Source organism: Rhinopithecus roxellana, chromosome 4 (genome assembly GCF_007565055.1).
Source record: "Rhinopithecus roxellana isolate Shanxi Qingling chromosome 4, ASM756505v1, whole genome shotgun sequence".
In the NCBI taxonomy this organism is placed as follows: Eukaryota; Metazoa; Chordata; class Mammalia; order Primates; family Cercopithecidae; genus Rhinopithecus; species Rhinopithecus roxellana.
The window spans coordinates 177,282,054-177,298,238 of record NC_044552.1 but is presented as its reverse complement, the minus strand read 5'-3'; the positions used below and the strand labels follow the sequence as shown (position 1 = coordinate 177,298,238).

Genomic DNA, 16,185 nt, shown 5'->3' with positions numbered 1-16,185 from the left:
CCCTCTGTGGGGTTAAAAAAAAGGAATTCCCCCTAGGCTGACCCCCAAAACTCAGAATTAAATAAGAGGAGGGGTTGGCAGCCTCCTGGACACTAAAACAACTTGAGGCTAAATCTACCTTTCCAAGAGTGAAAAATTCATTCAGATAATGTTTGAGAATTCATATATGCCACAATAGGATAATAACTAAAAGGTAGAAATCTCACACTTTTCCTTCTACCTCCCTCCCCTACTGCCCAACCAGATTGCAGACTTTATATCACTGTCATTACCATTTCTGCTAAATGGCCGCCCCTAGGCACTAATCACATGGCAACTGCATGGTGACATAACCGCACCACAACTCTTCCTCTAAAAAGCTGTAGTCTCTTTCTCTCTGGCTATATTGGCGATTCTCCAGTTACTTCAATACTTTAAAGGCTGCAGCAGCATGCAAAAGAATTTCACTTATTGTTTTTTAAAAAAGGTAAGAAAGGTCTTAAGGAGATGGTGAGTTTTATTTTGTCTTGTCTGGATAGAGGTTTGATTTGCTCTTGAATGTTCCAGGGTGGAGAAAAACTAGGAGAAAGCACAGGATGTAGAGGTCTATTCGGTGTAATCTTCTCCCTCGTTTTCATCTTCACCATCAACAGAGACAGCAGCATACTTGCTTGCAGAACAGAACTTGGAAGCTGGATTTTCCTCAGGTTTCTTTGGCTCAGGTGCAGATCTGGAGTCTTGATCCTTTTTGCCATCTTTCCTATCTGACTCTTTCCAGCGATTTTTGTTCCCTCCATCTCCTGGACCACAGCTAGAGTTCCCAGTTTGGCCTTTTGGGACATTCATCCCATCTACTTTATTTTCATTTTTCCTTGCTGGTCCTTCCTCAGATGGTTGAGCTGGAACTACTTTTTCCCCACCACTTGCAGGGGATTGCTGCTCTGTGTCTGAGCTCTGAGATGGAGCAGGACGGTTAGAACTTCGCTTCACCCAAGCATGCTCCTTTGGTGGAGGGACTGGCATTACCTTTAGGGGCTGATCAGGTGTGAGAGGTTTGGAAGTTGGAGAGTGACAATCTTCCTCCTTATTGAGTGTTTCATTTTCTAGAGACTTCTCACTCTCTCTCCTTCGTGCATTTCTGCCAGATGTGGCGGAGGTCCCGGGCTGCGATGACTCACTTCCTGTCCTCGACCGTTCCGTTCCTGAGTTTCTTCACTTCGCCAGCTTGGGTGTCTCTCCCGAGGCCGTCGTTCTGGTTTTGGCTCATCCAGCTGACGCTGCAACTTCTCTTGTTTCTTCTGCAGCGGTTCTTCTATTTCTCTTTCTCTAGCAGCTGTGTCAACGGGCTTTGCCCCTCCAAAGATAGAAGCAGCTGGACTGCACTGGGAGGTACTAGCAGAGGAATCATCTTCCTTAGGAGTACTCGGAGGTCTTAGATTCAGTTTGGGTCTTTGGCGGGGGGACCTCTATCATCATGCCTATAATCATCCCGAGAGTAATCATCTCATCTCTGGAGCTCCACGACTCATCATCCTGTCTGTCGTATCGGTCTTCATAGCGGTCCCCGCTTCCTCTGTAGTCATCATCCCTGCAATACCCACGGCCGAATGCTCTTCCCCCACTGCCTATCCGGGAATCACAGCCTCCATCAGAGTCTTTGCTGCCTCGGTCATCACAGCGACCCCGGCCACCGTATCAATCCATATCCCGGCGTGGGCCATCCCGATCCCCATCCGGATCCCCATCGCCATACCGGTCTGAATCGTAACCATCTCGACACTTGTCTCCAAAGCTATCATCACCTCTTCTGGGCGAGTAGTCATCAAAGCTGTCTGTGGCAGAACGAGCCCTCCAGTCTGTATCTGTTTTGTCAGAATCCCGATTTCCATCACGGCCAAAAGAATGATCATCCCTGTCTTTATCCTGTGCTTGATCAGCAACGTCCACTCGAATTCTCCTGTTACCTAGAGACTCTTCACTGAGACTCAGGGCACTGAGCAGGAAATCCAGGTCCTCAAATGCAGCATAAGCCAAACCTTTCAACCTCTCTGGATTGCTGGGTTCACGTGGTAAACGCACTGCACTGATATTTAGTCCTCTAAAGAATTCCTTAACTGACTCTTCTATAACATCATAGGGGAGGTTCCCCAGGAAAGCAGTGTTGGGTGGCGATTTGGGAAGACGGCTCCGGTCGATACTGGGTTCCCGAGCAGCCGGTGGAGCAGTGGGAAGGATGGAACGATCAGTTGGAGGCGCTCTGTACGCATCATCGTCATTACTGTGCCGAGTTGTTGAAATTCTCCTTCCAGATCCTCGGTTTCATCAGCCCGGCTGACTGGTTTGGAAACATAGGTGCTTCCTCCACCACCACTCCCATCCTCAGCCAGAAAGTCTGTTAGGGAGATGGTCTTCCCCTTCTTGTTCTTCTTTTTTCTGAGGCGCCATGTTGGGAGAGGGAAAGAGAACGCTACCTCATTCCTTAAAATGGCCCAAAATACTCTTTTCCAGACTTTCACCTTATTGAACTGAATATTCCCTCATTGAACTACATAGAATAAATCCAATCACTCTTGACAAAATCTTTTCAAATGCTTGAAGCCCTCCCAGTCAGCCTCCAAATATTTTCTTTTTATTTTATTTTATTTTATTTTTATTTTTTTACTTTTTATTTTTTTGAGATGGAGTCTCACTCTGTCACCCAGGCTGGAGTGCAGTGGCACAATCTCGGCTCACTGCAAGCTCCCCCTCCTGGGTTCACGCTGTTCTCCTGCCTCAGCCTCCCCAGTAGCTGGGACTACAGGTGCCCACCACCACGCCCGGCTAATTTTTTGTATTTTTAGTAGAGACGGAGTTTCACCGTGTTGGCCAGGATGGTCTTGATCTCCTGATCTCGTGATCTGCCCGCCTCGGCCTCCTGAAGTGCTAGGATTACAGGCGTAAGCCACCACACCTGGCCCAAATATTTTCTTAAAGCTAAAAATTCTCCAGATCTTTATATGATATGAGGTGTTTTGTTTTGTTTTATTGTTTTGTTTGAGACAGAGTCTCACTCTGTTGCCCAGGCTGGAGTGCAGTGGCACAATCTCAGCTCACTGCAACCTCCGCCTCCCAGGCTCAAGCGATTCTCGTGCCTCAGCCACTGGAGTAGCTGGGATTACAAGCGGGCGCCAACCCACTTAGCTAATTTTTGTATTTCTAGTAGAGAAAGGGTTTTGCTATGCTGGCCAGGCTGATCTCGAACTCCTAGCCTCAAGTGATCTGCCTGCCTTGGCCTCCCAAAGTGCTGGGATTACAGGCATGAGCCACTGTGCCCCGACATGGTTTTAAGACCTCTCAGGATCCTAGTCACTGAACTCTGGACATGGTCAATGGTCTAGGCCCATCCTAAGAAAAGGCTTCGATGACTGAAAGCCTTCAATGTAGATATGATCCCATGGATGAAGGAATCAATGGGTGTATTTATTTCTAGGATTTGAGCATTACACTGCTACAGAAACCTATCCTTGTATCGAGATTTCTGTTTTGGTTTGGTTACACTTTGGGTTTATCTGCTTGCTTGTTTTGCAGAGGGTCATAGAGTTTAGTGGCAAAGCTGGGCTATTGACTCAGATTACGTTTGCGTCAGTTAAAATCTCTGAGCTTTTTCATAATTCCTCTTAAATCACATCTTCAGCTCATTACTTGTGCTGTTTCTTTTTGAACCTCCTGCATGTTGGTTCCTATTAAATTTCATCTTACTGCTCTTTGTACGTCATTGTAACAGCACATTCCACCTCTTGCAAATGTTGGCATGTCATTCCTTCATTAGCCATCCAACCCAGTTCTGGTCATCTGCTTCCAGCAGGAAAAGACAAGGAGGAAAGAGAACCAATATTTAGAACATTTATTAAGACACCAGTAAGCTAGATAGTTGTTTCTAACTTTTTAATTGATATCAACACACATACAGAAAAGTGCACAAAAAAACATACAATTCAATAAATTCTCACAAAGCAGATGCTTGTGTAGCCACCCATGTCAGGAAAGAGAACATTAGGCTGGGAATGTTTTAATAAGCATTTTTCTCTTTAAATCCTCAAGCCTACTTGGTAATTATTATTAAACCTGGTTTATAAGATGATAAAACAGATTCAGAAAGGTTAAGTGGCTTGCCTTGCCGACTTCTACAGCTGGGAGTTGTAAAGCACAGAATGGGCCCCACGCGGTGGCTCATTCCTGCAATCCCAGCACTTTGGGAGGCCAAGGCGGGTGGAGCACTTGAGGTCAGGAGTTCGAGACCAGCCTGGCCAATATGGTGAAACACCATCTTTATTAAAAATACAAAAATTATCTGGGCGTGGTGACACCCACCCGGTAGTCCCACGTACTTGGGAGGTTGAGGCAGGAGAATCACTTGAACCGAGGAGGCGGAGACTGCAGTGAGCTGAGATTGCACCACTGCACTCCAGCCTGGGTGATGCAGCAAGACCCTGTCTCAAAAAAAAATCTAATGTACCCCATAAAAATATACAACTATTATGTATCCACAAAAATAAAAAAAAAAAAGAAAGAAAGAAGGAACCCAACATTTGCCTATAAGAACAGAAACTGCGCTTCCACAAGTCAACAAACAAAAAAAGCCAATGTAGTCCTATTATCCCCATGCTTAGCACTATCTGAAATGTCCTCTCCCTCCCTCCCATCCTTACTTTTTTTCTTATCAACTCCTCTTCATCCCCACTTCAGCATTCCTTCCTCTGTGAAGCTTTAGGAGACTTTCTCAGGTTGAGCTAATCAGTTCCTCTTTTGTAACCTTCTGGTACTTCTTATTCTTCTAGTTAGAGCAGTGGTCTCATGAATAGACTCCACTTTCCTAGGTTATCTCCCTCATGAAAGAGTTGTCTTGAGGGGAGGAGTATGGTTTATTCATCTTTGTACTTCCACTGGTTAACAAAGTACCTGGAAAAAAAATAGGCATTCAATGTGTGTGCTGTGGTATTGTTGAACGTGGTAGAGGATGGCTGAGAGAATGCAGAACTTGAGTGCAGAAGCGGGGCTGCAGGTGCTGGGGGCTGAACTAGGGCAGCAGTAGTGGGGATGGAGATGCTTAGGACAGCTGGTCCTAAATCCTGGTCATTATTAAATCACCTTAGGAGGCTGGGGAGGACTTTAAAATGCAGACGCTCAGGCCACTTCCAGATGTACTGACTGACTCAGTCTCTAGGAAGGGGACTCCAAATCTGAATTCATTCAGAAGTCCTTTAGCAGGGCCGGGTGCAGTGGCTCACACCTGTAATCCCAGCATTTTGGGAGGCTGCGCGTGTGGATCATCTGAGGTCAGGAGTTCGAGACCAGCTTGCCCAACATGGTGAAACCCCATCTCTACAAAAAATACAAAAATTAGCCAGGCGTGGTGGCAGGTGCCTGTAATCCCAGCTGCTCAGGAGGCTGAGGCAGGAGAATTGCTTGAACCCAGGAGGTGGAGGTTGCAGTGAGCCAAGGTCACAGCACTGCACTCCAGCCATCTCCAAAAAAAAAAAAAAAAAAAGAAGTCCTCCTTTAGGGGATTGGGATACTCAGCCAAGTCTGGGAACCACTGATGTAGGTAGTGTCCTGAGTCATACTTGGAGGACACATGGAAGGCAGGGAAAGGTGGGAAAAGAAAGAGGAGTTTGGGTCCTCGGTTTGCCCAGCGTGGATCATGATGATGGCATTGACGGAGCGAGTGCTGGAGAAGGCTCGGGGTGAAGTTGTTCTGCATGAGCTGAGCGTGCGGTGTCTGCACATATCCAGATGAAGATGACCTTTTGGCAGCTGGGAGCCAAGCTGCGGACTCAGGAGAGCAATCTGTCACTTACGACCTTGAGAATTTGCCATTTTGCTAGGAAAAAGGTCATCTTCCCATACTCACTCTGTTCTCTAGTTTAGCAGAAAGAGGTAAAAATTACTTTTACTTTCTAACTGATTAAGCCTGACAATCGATAGTGATAATCCAGAAATAGGTACATTTAATTCACTTATGACAGTCCTAGAGTTTGCATCGTTACCTGTTTCTCATAGTTAAACAAATACTTTAAAAGAAATTAAAAGAAGGATATTTTTGGTAAAATATGCAAGAAGGATATTTTTGAGAAAATATGCACTTTAAAAATGGTCATGTTTAAACTCCAGTGGATGTTAATAATTGACTTGAAAGTCTGTTTTACAAAGAAATCCTGGACTCATAAATGGATATTTGACCCCCCATACCATAAAAGGGCAAAAACATGTCTGCAGAAACATCTGACCTAATCAATTTTCAAATTAATCTAAAATTACTATTTGAATTCAAATGTAGTAAATGTCATGGGTCCTTTCTCTGGGGCACAGACATAAACCTGATCTACTAAATGACATAAAATAGAGGACAGAGCAATTTCTTTGGTGAGTATGAATAAGCATTGGAGCCCATCTGGATAATTTACATAAAAATTGGATTTTCGCTCTTGAATTATCTTTTTATAGTGGACATCTCTCATATTGTCTTCTCAGCCTCCTGTTCCCCTTGTCTTCCCCTGTGAGGCTCCTGCAGAAACTGCCTTTTTTAAAAATTTGTTTATATTCAGGACACAGCCTCACTGTGTCGCCCAGGCTGGAGTGCAGTGATGCCATCTCGGCTCACTGCAGCCTCCGCCTCCTGGGTTCAAGTGATTCTCCTGCTTCAGCCTCCCGAGTAGCTGGGATTACAGGTATGCACCACCATGCCTGGCTAATTTTTGTATTTTTAGTAGAGACATTGTTCCACAACATGTTGTCCAGGCTGGTCTCAAACTCCTGACCTCAAGTGATCCGCCCACCTCAGCCTCCCAAAGTCTTGGGATTACAAGCGTGAGCCACTGTGCCTGGTCAGAAACTGGCCTGTTTTTATGGTGCTCCATTCCTCTGATGGAAGTTCACTGGTCCAAGATCAAGCTCACGTATCCCCATGGGCCGCCAGCTCTCTCCCCCAGGGCGTCTGCCTTTGGGATCCAGCCTTGAAGGCAATCCTTTTCTAGAACTAGGAGCTCCCAGGATAAAACTTGGGAACTGACGACGTTACCTACCATTGAAAGAAATCCTTTCAACAGAGAATGAAGCCCAAAGAAGAGAATGGGAAACATCCTGACCTTTGTTCTAGTAGCTTCGGAAGTCAAGCTGGAAGGAGGATCTCTTATAGTCAGATTGGTTCATTCTTCTTTATGTTCTGTGATCCAAGAACTTCTTTTAGCTTACTCTAGAGAAAAATGGGTTTCCAGTCTCCTGAAATCAAGACTGCCAAGAGTAATAATGTACCATTTCATACAGATTGACTCTCCAACTCAACCTCTGAGATCCTAACTTTCCTTAAAACCAAAAGAAAACAAATGAGCAGAACAAGGGCTAGAAAGTATCTTAGAAACTATTAGTCTCTATTACAGGTTGGATTGTGTCCCCTCCCCACAAGAGATATATTAAAGTTCTGGCCCTGGCACAGTGGCTCACGCCTGTAATCCCAGCACTTTGGGAGCCCGAGGTGGGCAGATCACTTGAGCTCGGGAGTTCAAGACCACCCTGGCCAACATAGCGAAAGCCTGTCTCTTCTAAAAACACAAAAATTAGCTGGGCATGGTGGTGCACACTTGTAATCCCAGCTACTCGGGAGTCTGAGGCAGGAGAATCGCTTGAACCCTGGAGGCGGAGGTTGCAGTGAGCCGTGATCACACCACTGCACTCCAGCCTGGGTGACAGAGTGAGACTCCACCTCAAAAAAAAAAAAAAAAAAAGAAGAAGAAGAAGAGAAGAGACACAGAGACAGGGAAACGAGAGAAGACGGCCACATGGTGACAGGTGCAGAGTGGAGTGATACAGCTACAAGCCAAAAAACATCAAGGATTGCTAGAAAACACCAGAAACTAGAAGAGGCAAGGAAAGGTTTTTCCCTACAGGTTTCAGAGGGAACATGGGCAAAACCTTGACTTCAGTCTTCTGACCTCCAGAGCTCTGAGACAATATGTGTTATTTTAAGCCACCCAGTTTGGCATACAGTATTTGGTAGCCCTCGCAAACTAATAGTTTCTAAGATACTTTCTATCCCTACGTTGTTCTGCTTTGCTTGCTCTTATGTGGTTGAGAAGGAGCCAAAGGTACCAAGTTCTTTTCCTTGTGAAGTTCAGATGGATGCCCAGATGAATGGGGCAAGAGGGATGAGGGAGGGGATTACAGACTGTGGGATTATAGACTTTTAGCATAAGGCTTTGATTCCAACAGTTGTCAAATTGAGGTTACACACTGAGTCTTGGTTAGGGGGGCACTTCAGACAGTCCCTGACATACAGCAGACCCTCAAAAAAGGTTGCTTTTCTGGATATATTACATTAATACAAAGAAGAGCTGAAGAAATACATTCAAAAGCTGTTTGATGTGAGCTCAACTGCTGACTCCATCCCCCAGCCCAGTTCCATGCTGCTTCTGTCCACTCCTTTATTTTTTTGGATTTTTGCCAAAGTTCCACGATGTAAAGGCCCCCTCTTCAAGGAACATTTATTTAGAATGTCTTGCTACACTCAAAAACACAAATCTCTCTTGGTTTGTACCTTGTTGTCTTAACCAGAGCAAAATCCAGTTGGTAAACAAACCAAAAAAAAAAAAACCAAAACCTATTTTGGCCTCCACAGCTGCCACCCCTTACCACCATCTCTCACACATTTTCTAGTATGTAAACAACTTGTGACTGTGAGGACGAGTAGATTATCACACGGATAGAAACTGAGAGTACAGCCATTCATCGCTCTGTGGACAAATCTTCAAATCCATGCCTTTTCACTCACTGGAATGTAAGAAGTTAACGGTATTTTCACAGGATAAATCTGGATGTTTCCATAAATCTTAAGTTGTTCATGCTAACCACGAGTGTGTCCATTAGTAATACAAGAGATCTCCAAAAGATTTAGGAGAGACATTGGTGAAGGTGTTTATTTTTATTTATTATTATTTTAAATTAAATTAAATTTTCATAGAGTCTTGCTGTGTTGCCCAGGCTGGTCCTGTTGTTTCCTTTTCCCTTTCTTTCCTTCCTTCCTTCCTTCCTTCCTTCCTTCCTTCCTTCCTTCCTTCCTTCCTTCCTTCCTTCCTTCTTCCCTTCCTTCTTTCGTTCCTTTTCTTTCTTTCAACAGTCTCACTATGTTGCCCAGGCTGGAGTGCAGCGACACCATCAGGGCTCACTGCAGCCTCTACCTCTGCAGGATCAGGTGATCCTCCTGCCTCAGCCTCCCAAATAGCTGGGATACATAGATTTGGAGTGGGTATCCATTTCAGGTAGGAGGAAGAACAGTATTAGCAAAGGCAGAGACAAGAAAGCACCATGCATTTTGGAGATAATAGAATCAAGCTTTTCGGAGTGGAAGGGATTTTAACACATTGGTTAGTCCAGTGATTTTTCATATCACGTTAAATTGCAGAACTCTAAAAGATGATTTAGAGACAATGTACAAAGCAGACAAAAGTGGAGCTGATCTGAGTAGATTGGGGTGGATCTAGTGGGACCCAGCCATGATGATATGAGAGACCCATGTGTAACCTTCATAAGAGAAATGTAAACTGAAGTCAAGATAAGGTTTGGTTAACAAATACAGATAGGAGGAGAATTGAATAAATAGAGACATTCATGTCCCTGGGTGGAGAAGTGTCCTTTGTTACCTAATTAATGTATACCTTTACTGCTATTCCAACTCAACCCTCATGGAAGTTTTGTAGAACTTAATCTTTTTTTCAGAAAGAAGACTCTAGAATTAGGAGAATTACTCTAACATTTAACAGTATATTGTAAAACTGTAGTAATTTGCATTCTGTATATTTATCACATAATACTATAATACTTTCTAATACATAATAAAGAACAGTGTGATAATGGGTATACAAGGCTTATCCAAAGATAAGCCTTATTATACAACAAAATTAAATACATGAGAAAAAGCCATTACAAAATCAAAGGGAAAGATAAAGAAAAATGGAGTTTTCTTTGGGAATAATATATACGTCATCTGGATAAAACTCCTATTGTTATTCACTACAAACCTATACCAAAATAAGTTCCAGATGATTTAAGGTTTTAATATATTTTAAAATATAAAAAAGAATAAAATAAATTAAATAGGTAGTAAACATCTAGATAGAAAAATGACATTCTGGGCTGGGCGCGGTGGCTCAAGCCTGTAATCCCAGCACTTTGGGAGGCCGAGGCGGGCGGATCACGAGGTCAGGAGATCGAGACCATCCTGGCTAACATGGTGAAACCCCGTCTCCACTAAAAAAATACAAAAAACTAGCCGGGCGAGGTGGCGGGCGCCTGTAGTCCCAGCTACTCGGGAGGCTGAGGCAGGAGAATGGCGTAAACCCGGGAGGCGGAGTTTGCAGTGAGCTGAGATCTGGCCACTGCACTCCAGCCTGGGTGACAGAGTGAGACTCCTTCTCAAAAAAAAAAAAAAAAAAAAAAAAAAAAAAAAAAAAAAAAAAAAAGAAAAATGACATTCTGTACTAAGAAACACTTGAAATCGAAAGATGAACAGATTTTAATAGATACAATGTTAAATTGCTCTAAGTAAAAAATAAAAATAAAATCAATAACCAAAAATAAGGCACCAATAGGCTGAAAAGTGCAAAAACAAACACTATACAAACTTAATAACCTTTTTGTGTGATTTCATAAAGTAAGGAACATCACCAAGACCTTCCCCACAAAATGAGTAGACAACCCACCAAATAAAATTTGCAAACACATATATGGAAAGATGATTAAACATATTTGCAGGCAAAGAAATACAGACTTTGGCCGGGCGCAGTGACTCACGTCTGTAATCCCAACACTCTGGGAGGATGAGATGGGTGGATTGCTTCAGCCCAGGAGTTTGAGAATAGCCTGGCAACACGGTGAAACCCTGTCTCTACCAAAAATACAAAAAAGTTATCCAGGGTTGGTGGCGCACACCTGTAGTCCCAGCTACTTGGGAGGCTGAGGCAGGAGGATCACTTGAGCCTGGGGGGTTGAGGCTGCAGTGAGCCGAGATGGCACCTGCACTCCAGCCTGGGCAACAGAACGAGAACTTGTCTCAAAAAAAAAAAAAAAAAAAAGGAAAGGAAATATATAGGCTTTGATTTTTTTTGTCATTCTAGCCAATTAACCTTTTCTAAAGAAATTATTATGAAATTCCAACTAGCCTAAAAGTAAAAGTTTTTTTTTTTTCTTTTTTGAGACAGTCTCATTCTGTTGCCCAGGCTGGAATGCAGTGGTGGAATCTTGGCTCAATGCAACCTCCACCTCCTGGGTTCATGATGCAATTCTCCTGCCTTAGCCTCCTGAGTAGCTGGGATTACATGCGTGTGCCACCACACCAGGCTAATTTTTGTATTTTTAGTAGAGACAGGGTTTCACCATGTTGGCCAGGCTAGTCTTGAACTCCTGACCTCGGGCGATCCAGCTGCCTCCCCATCCCAAAGTGCCAGGATTACAGGCGTGAGCCACTGTGCCCCACCTAAAATAGTATTTTTAAGCGTCTATCCTTAAAATAATTCAAAAAAGTGAGAAAAGTTAGATGTACAAAGCCATTCAGCGCATTATTATTTATAATATCAAAAAGCTAATATGCAAACAAATGAATAAATTAAGCCACAATGGAAGATTGGTTAAGTAAAATGGAATATACTAACTTGATAGCAGATTATGCATTCATTTAAAATTTTTAATGCAAAAACTGTGCAAAATGATTTTATGTTGAGTAGAGACAACAGCAAACCTGTGTTACTCCTACTGTATCCCCAGTGCTTAGCACAGCACCTTGTCCCCAGTAGCGAACCAATATGATTTGTTAAGTGAATGAAAACTGCACACACATGGTATGACTCTGGACCATGTAAAACCTACTTACAGAGAAAAGAATGAAAAGAAATAACAATAATGGTAGAAGTGTAGAAGCTATACTCCTACTTTACATTTCTTTTCATTTTTTGAAAAAAAAAATAAGAAGAGGCAATGCCCAAAATATTATACAGGGAGTACCTATAATTGTTCATCAAACTTTAACTGGGTGTCCTGTATTGTTATTTGCTAAGTCTAGAATACCTACTAAACATCAGATTTCTAATCCTTATAGTTAATGTTTGCTTGTTTTATATAGACATATGTTTTTGAGACAGGATCTGGCTCTATGACCCAGGCTGGAGGGCAGTGGCACAAACGCAGCCCACTGCAGCCTTGCCTCCTGGGCTCAAGTGATCCTTCTGCCTCAGTCTCCCAAGTAGCTGGGACTGCAGATGTATGCCACCATGCCTAACTAATTTTGAAATTTTTTGTAGAGGTAGGGAGTAGCACTTTGTTGCCCCGGCTGGTCTTGAACTCCTCAGCTCAAGTGATCTTCTCGCCTTAGCCTCCCAAAGTGCTGGGATTACAGGCGTCAGCCACTGGGCTCAGCCCCTAACAGTTAATTTTTGAAGTTTATTGAACCAATCAGTTTCCTTTTTGCATGGTTATTTTTTTCTTCCTCATATATAATTGTGTGTATTTTTTCTGTATAGAAAAAGTGTAAACAAAGAGAAAAAACTGCACTAAATCCCGCTACCAAAGATAACTACCATTTATATTTTAAGACATTCCCTACATATATGCATATAAGATTTATATATGTAGTTTTACACATATGAAATCATACCATAGATGCTTTCTTATAATCGTGTTTTTTGCTATTTATGTTTTCCTTGACTGCCAATTTCACTGCCTGTTCAGAGGTCTGACTTCCATAAAAATCCCATTTACTTACCATTCCCAGGGGCCAGCAGTACATGGGCCACATATGCAGATGATTAACTGGTAGTTTGTTGTTTTTCTGGCAAATCACATAGCACAGGCTTACAGAGGGGCCTCCCTTGAGAGCACAAGCCCAGAACCTGTTATCTAAGCCCTCCAGAGTCTTGAAAAAGAGACACAATTTTGTGAGGAATATGTTCATGTGAATTGGTACTTACTAGGCTTTATTTCATCTCATACCAATTTTGTTCCAGAAACTTCCTAGAAAGCTATGAAAATATGAGACAACGACCATGGATAATACGATATCTGGGAGAGGTACTGATTACACAATGCAGTCTTTTTTTTTTTTGAGACAGAGTGTCACTCTGTCACCCAGGCTGGAGTGCAGTGGTGCAATGTTGGCTCACTGCAAGCTCCACCTGTCAGGTACAAACAATTCTCCTACCTCAGCCTCCTGAGTAGCTGGGCTTACAGGTGCACGCCACCATGCCTGGGTAATTTTTGTATTTTTTGTGGAGATGGGATTTCACCACGTTGGTTAGGCTGGTCTCAAATTCCTGAGCTCAAGTGATCCACCCACCTTAGCCTCCCAAAGTGCTGGGATTACAGGCATGAGCCACCAGGTACATGAGCCACCTGGCCCATGCAATGCAATCTTAGCGGCTGAATTCAACATTTATTGAGTAGCTACTATAGGCCAGACACAGGGTTAAGCACACAAAGAATAGGAAGACCAAGAAAATGTACCCCAGCCAGAGGAAGCTTCAACTTACTCAACATAATATGAAATAGACATTCATCTATGATTCTACCATTCAGAAATACTATTATTAACATCGATCCAGATATAATAATTATAACGCCTAGCACTTACAGAGTTTTTCTTTTTTCTTTCTTTCTTTTTTTTTTAAATAGAGACAGCCTCTCACTAGGTTGCCCAGGCTGGTCTCGAAGTCCTGGGCTCAAATAATCCTCCCACCTCGGCCTCTCAAAGTGCTGGGATTACAGGCGTGAGCCACCACATTCAGCCTGCAGCTCTGATTTTATACAGACTTTAAGAGTTTTAATAGTCACTTATGAAATCCTCAAAATATTATTGCAATATACAATTTGTATTTCTATTGCATGGATGAAGAAACTGAGGCAAAGAAAGATTATTTAACTTGCCTTAAATTGCACAGCTACAATGTGGTAGGGCCTCAATTCAAAACCAATGTCTCTCCATAGATGAGACAGAGAGAGCGAGAGAGAGAGAGAAGAGAAGAGAGATGACAGTGCTTTGGAAACCAGATTTTGAAACAAATTGCATACAACACTTACTATGTGTCAATTACTGTCCTGAGTATTTTAAATATTATGATTTATTTTATCCATAAAGTTAGCATGTACTACTTATTTCATCCAGACAACTTAGTGACCACAAGTGACTTTAAGAACCTTAACAAGGGCTAGACTGCCACAACAACTGGGGTTGCCTTGCATTTCATTAGAGCTTCTCTACATTAGGGGGTTCTGCCTCACCTGAAAATCAAGATCCTTTAGGTTAAACTTTTCAAGTCTGCTTTCCCAGCCTTGACTTTCATGGTCACACCTGAAGTTGTTTATCTCTGGACCCATCTCTGGGAAGGTTTAGGCATGATTGATAAATGCCCATGCACAGGTGAGCAACAGCCCCGGATTGTTAGCTGTATAATTGCATCCATACACCTGAAAAATGTGAGCAATTTCGCTCCAAGCTCTAAGGTGGTCATATGAGCAGATTTTCAAGTGATGTGTGGGAAACTGAGAACACAATTGTCAGCCTGGGAGAAATGAGCACCACCCAAAGGGAGGTAGTCCTGGGAGGTGGCGCTGTGCAGACCTCCAGGACCCAGCGGTATCAGCTGCCTTGAGCGAGTGAAGCTCCATGGTAAGTGTGCCAGAGAACAGCTTTCATTTCCTCTCATCCGTCCCTTTCTCTTGGGCAAAATGAACCGTAAAGTTTATATTCACTTTAGTGTATACATTTTAAATATGCCCTATAAAACCACAGGCGTAATGAATTCAAGATGCCCACATCATAGTAATTCTGCATACAAGCTGTGTTTTATGATTTGGATCCAGTCTTTTTAGGATTTTTCAATAGGACCAGACTCCAGACTGCAGGGAAATGAAAAGAAGGATAATGATATGAAGTTTCACGTCACTGCTCAGTTTCCAACACTGTTGTCCTGTAGTCACCAAGTGGGTGCATTCTTTGTGTGCAGTGAAGTGAGTGGATGGCCCCAGGCTAAGCAATGCCCAGGTAGGAGGGACGCTTGGCCTTCCTGTGCTCCTCCTACTGGCTCTAGGTGTCCTCTGTGGGTTGTGATTGGTCATGTGAGCAAGCGAGCACATGGGCCTGTGTACATTTCTGCATTTCTGGGCTAGCCCTGCCTTGCAGGTGCCAGAGAAACCTGTGCTTCAGTAGGGTCAGATTGGTCATGCATCTGTGCTCAGATTGAATGAGTGGCCTCCCTGAAGAATTCCAGCTTGCAGAGGCACTTTCAAAATGCAGTGAGCTCAGGTTCCAGGAGCTGTTACGGCAGTTTTTGTCTTGACACTCCTTTCCCCTGAACTCCACTTTGGGAAGAAGGAAAGAAGCCACCATGGGCCAGGCGGGTGACAGAGCAAGCCCTAGCCAGATCGCAGGACATCAGAGGCCTGTTCCTTCACTCCAAAGTGGGCTTCATTTACTCCTTTGCAAGCAACAGGACAGTCTGTTCAATGTAGGGGAGCCTTTAAGACATGGGGGCGGGGAGGGGTCGTATTTTTGGCCTCACTCCTGCTCTGCGGCCTTTCTCATGAATGCAGACCAATGTGCATGAATGTGGCCAGGACACAGGCTTTTCGCTCAGAACGCTCACATGAAATGTTAAGGATCTCTTGTTCCCTGTAACTTTAGACGAGGTTTCAAAACACAGAATCCATGCTGGAACCACCAGGCCAGCAGCGGGTGGTGGGCTGTCTTTGGAGCAGATGGAACAAAGGATTGGGTTCCCAAGTTCCTATGGTAAGACAAAAGGGCAAGATGTCAACCCAGGACCACCCAAGGAAAATTAAATACAGATCGACCTTTTGATGGTTTATGTTAACAGAGGGGAGATGGGGTTTTGATCTTGGGAAAAACAAACATCACAAACTCTACCATAATCACTGTTTCTCACACCCTACAGTAGAGTAGCAAGAACTGCTAGGTAGCCACAAACACACAAGTGGGGTGGGAGCTTCTGTTTCTTCTGTTGTTCAGTGTGCCTTCCATGGGCTAGAGAGCATAGGGCAATGTCAAGAAAAGGCGCCCTGGGTTTCCCAGCCAGCCACTGAGAAAGAGAAAAAAACGAGTCGTCCAGCAGTCAACTCCCCTTTCTCAACTCCATATCTGGGATCAGAGGCCCTCCTGGCTCAGCCCTGGAT

General features: G+C 43.6%; 1 pseudogene; it reads right to left on the bottom strand.

Annotated features, from left to right (window-relative positions):
- Nucleotides 1-585: 585 nt before the first annotated feature.
- Nucleotides 586-14,661, bottom strand: LOC104678359 (annotated as a pseudogene).
- Nucleotides 14,662-16,185: the final 1,524 nt, after the last annotated feature.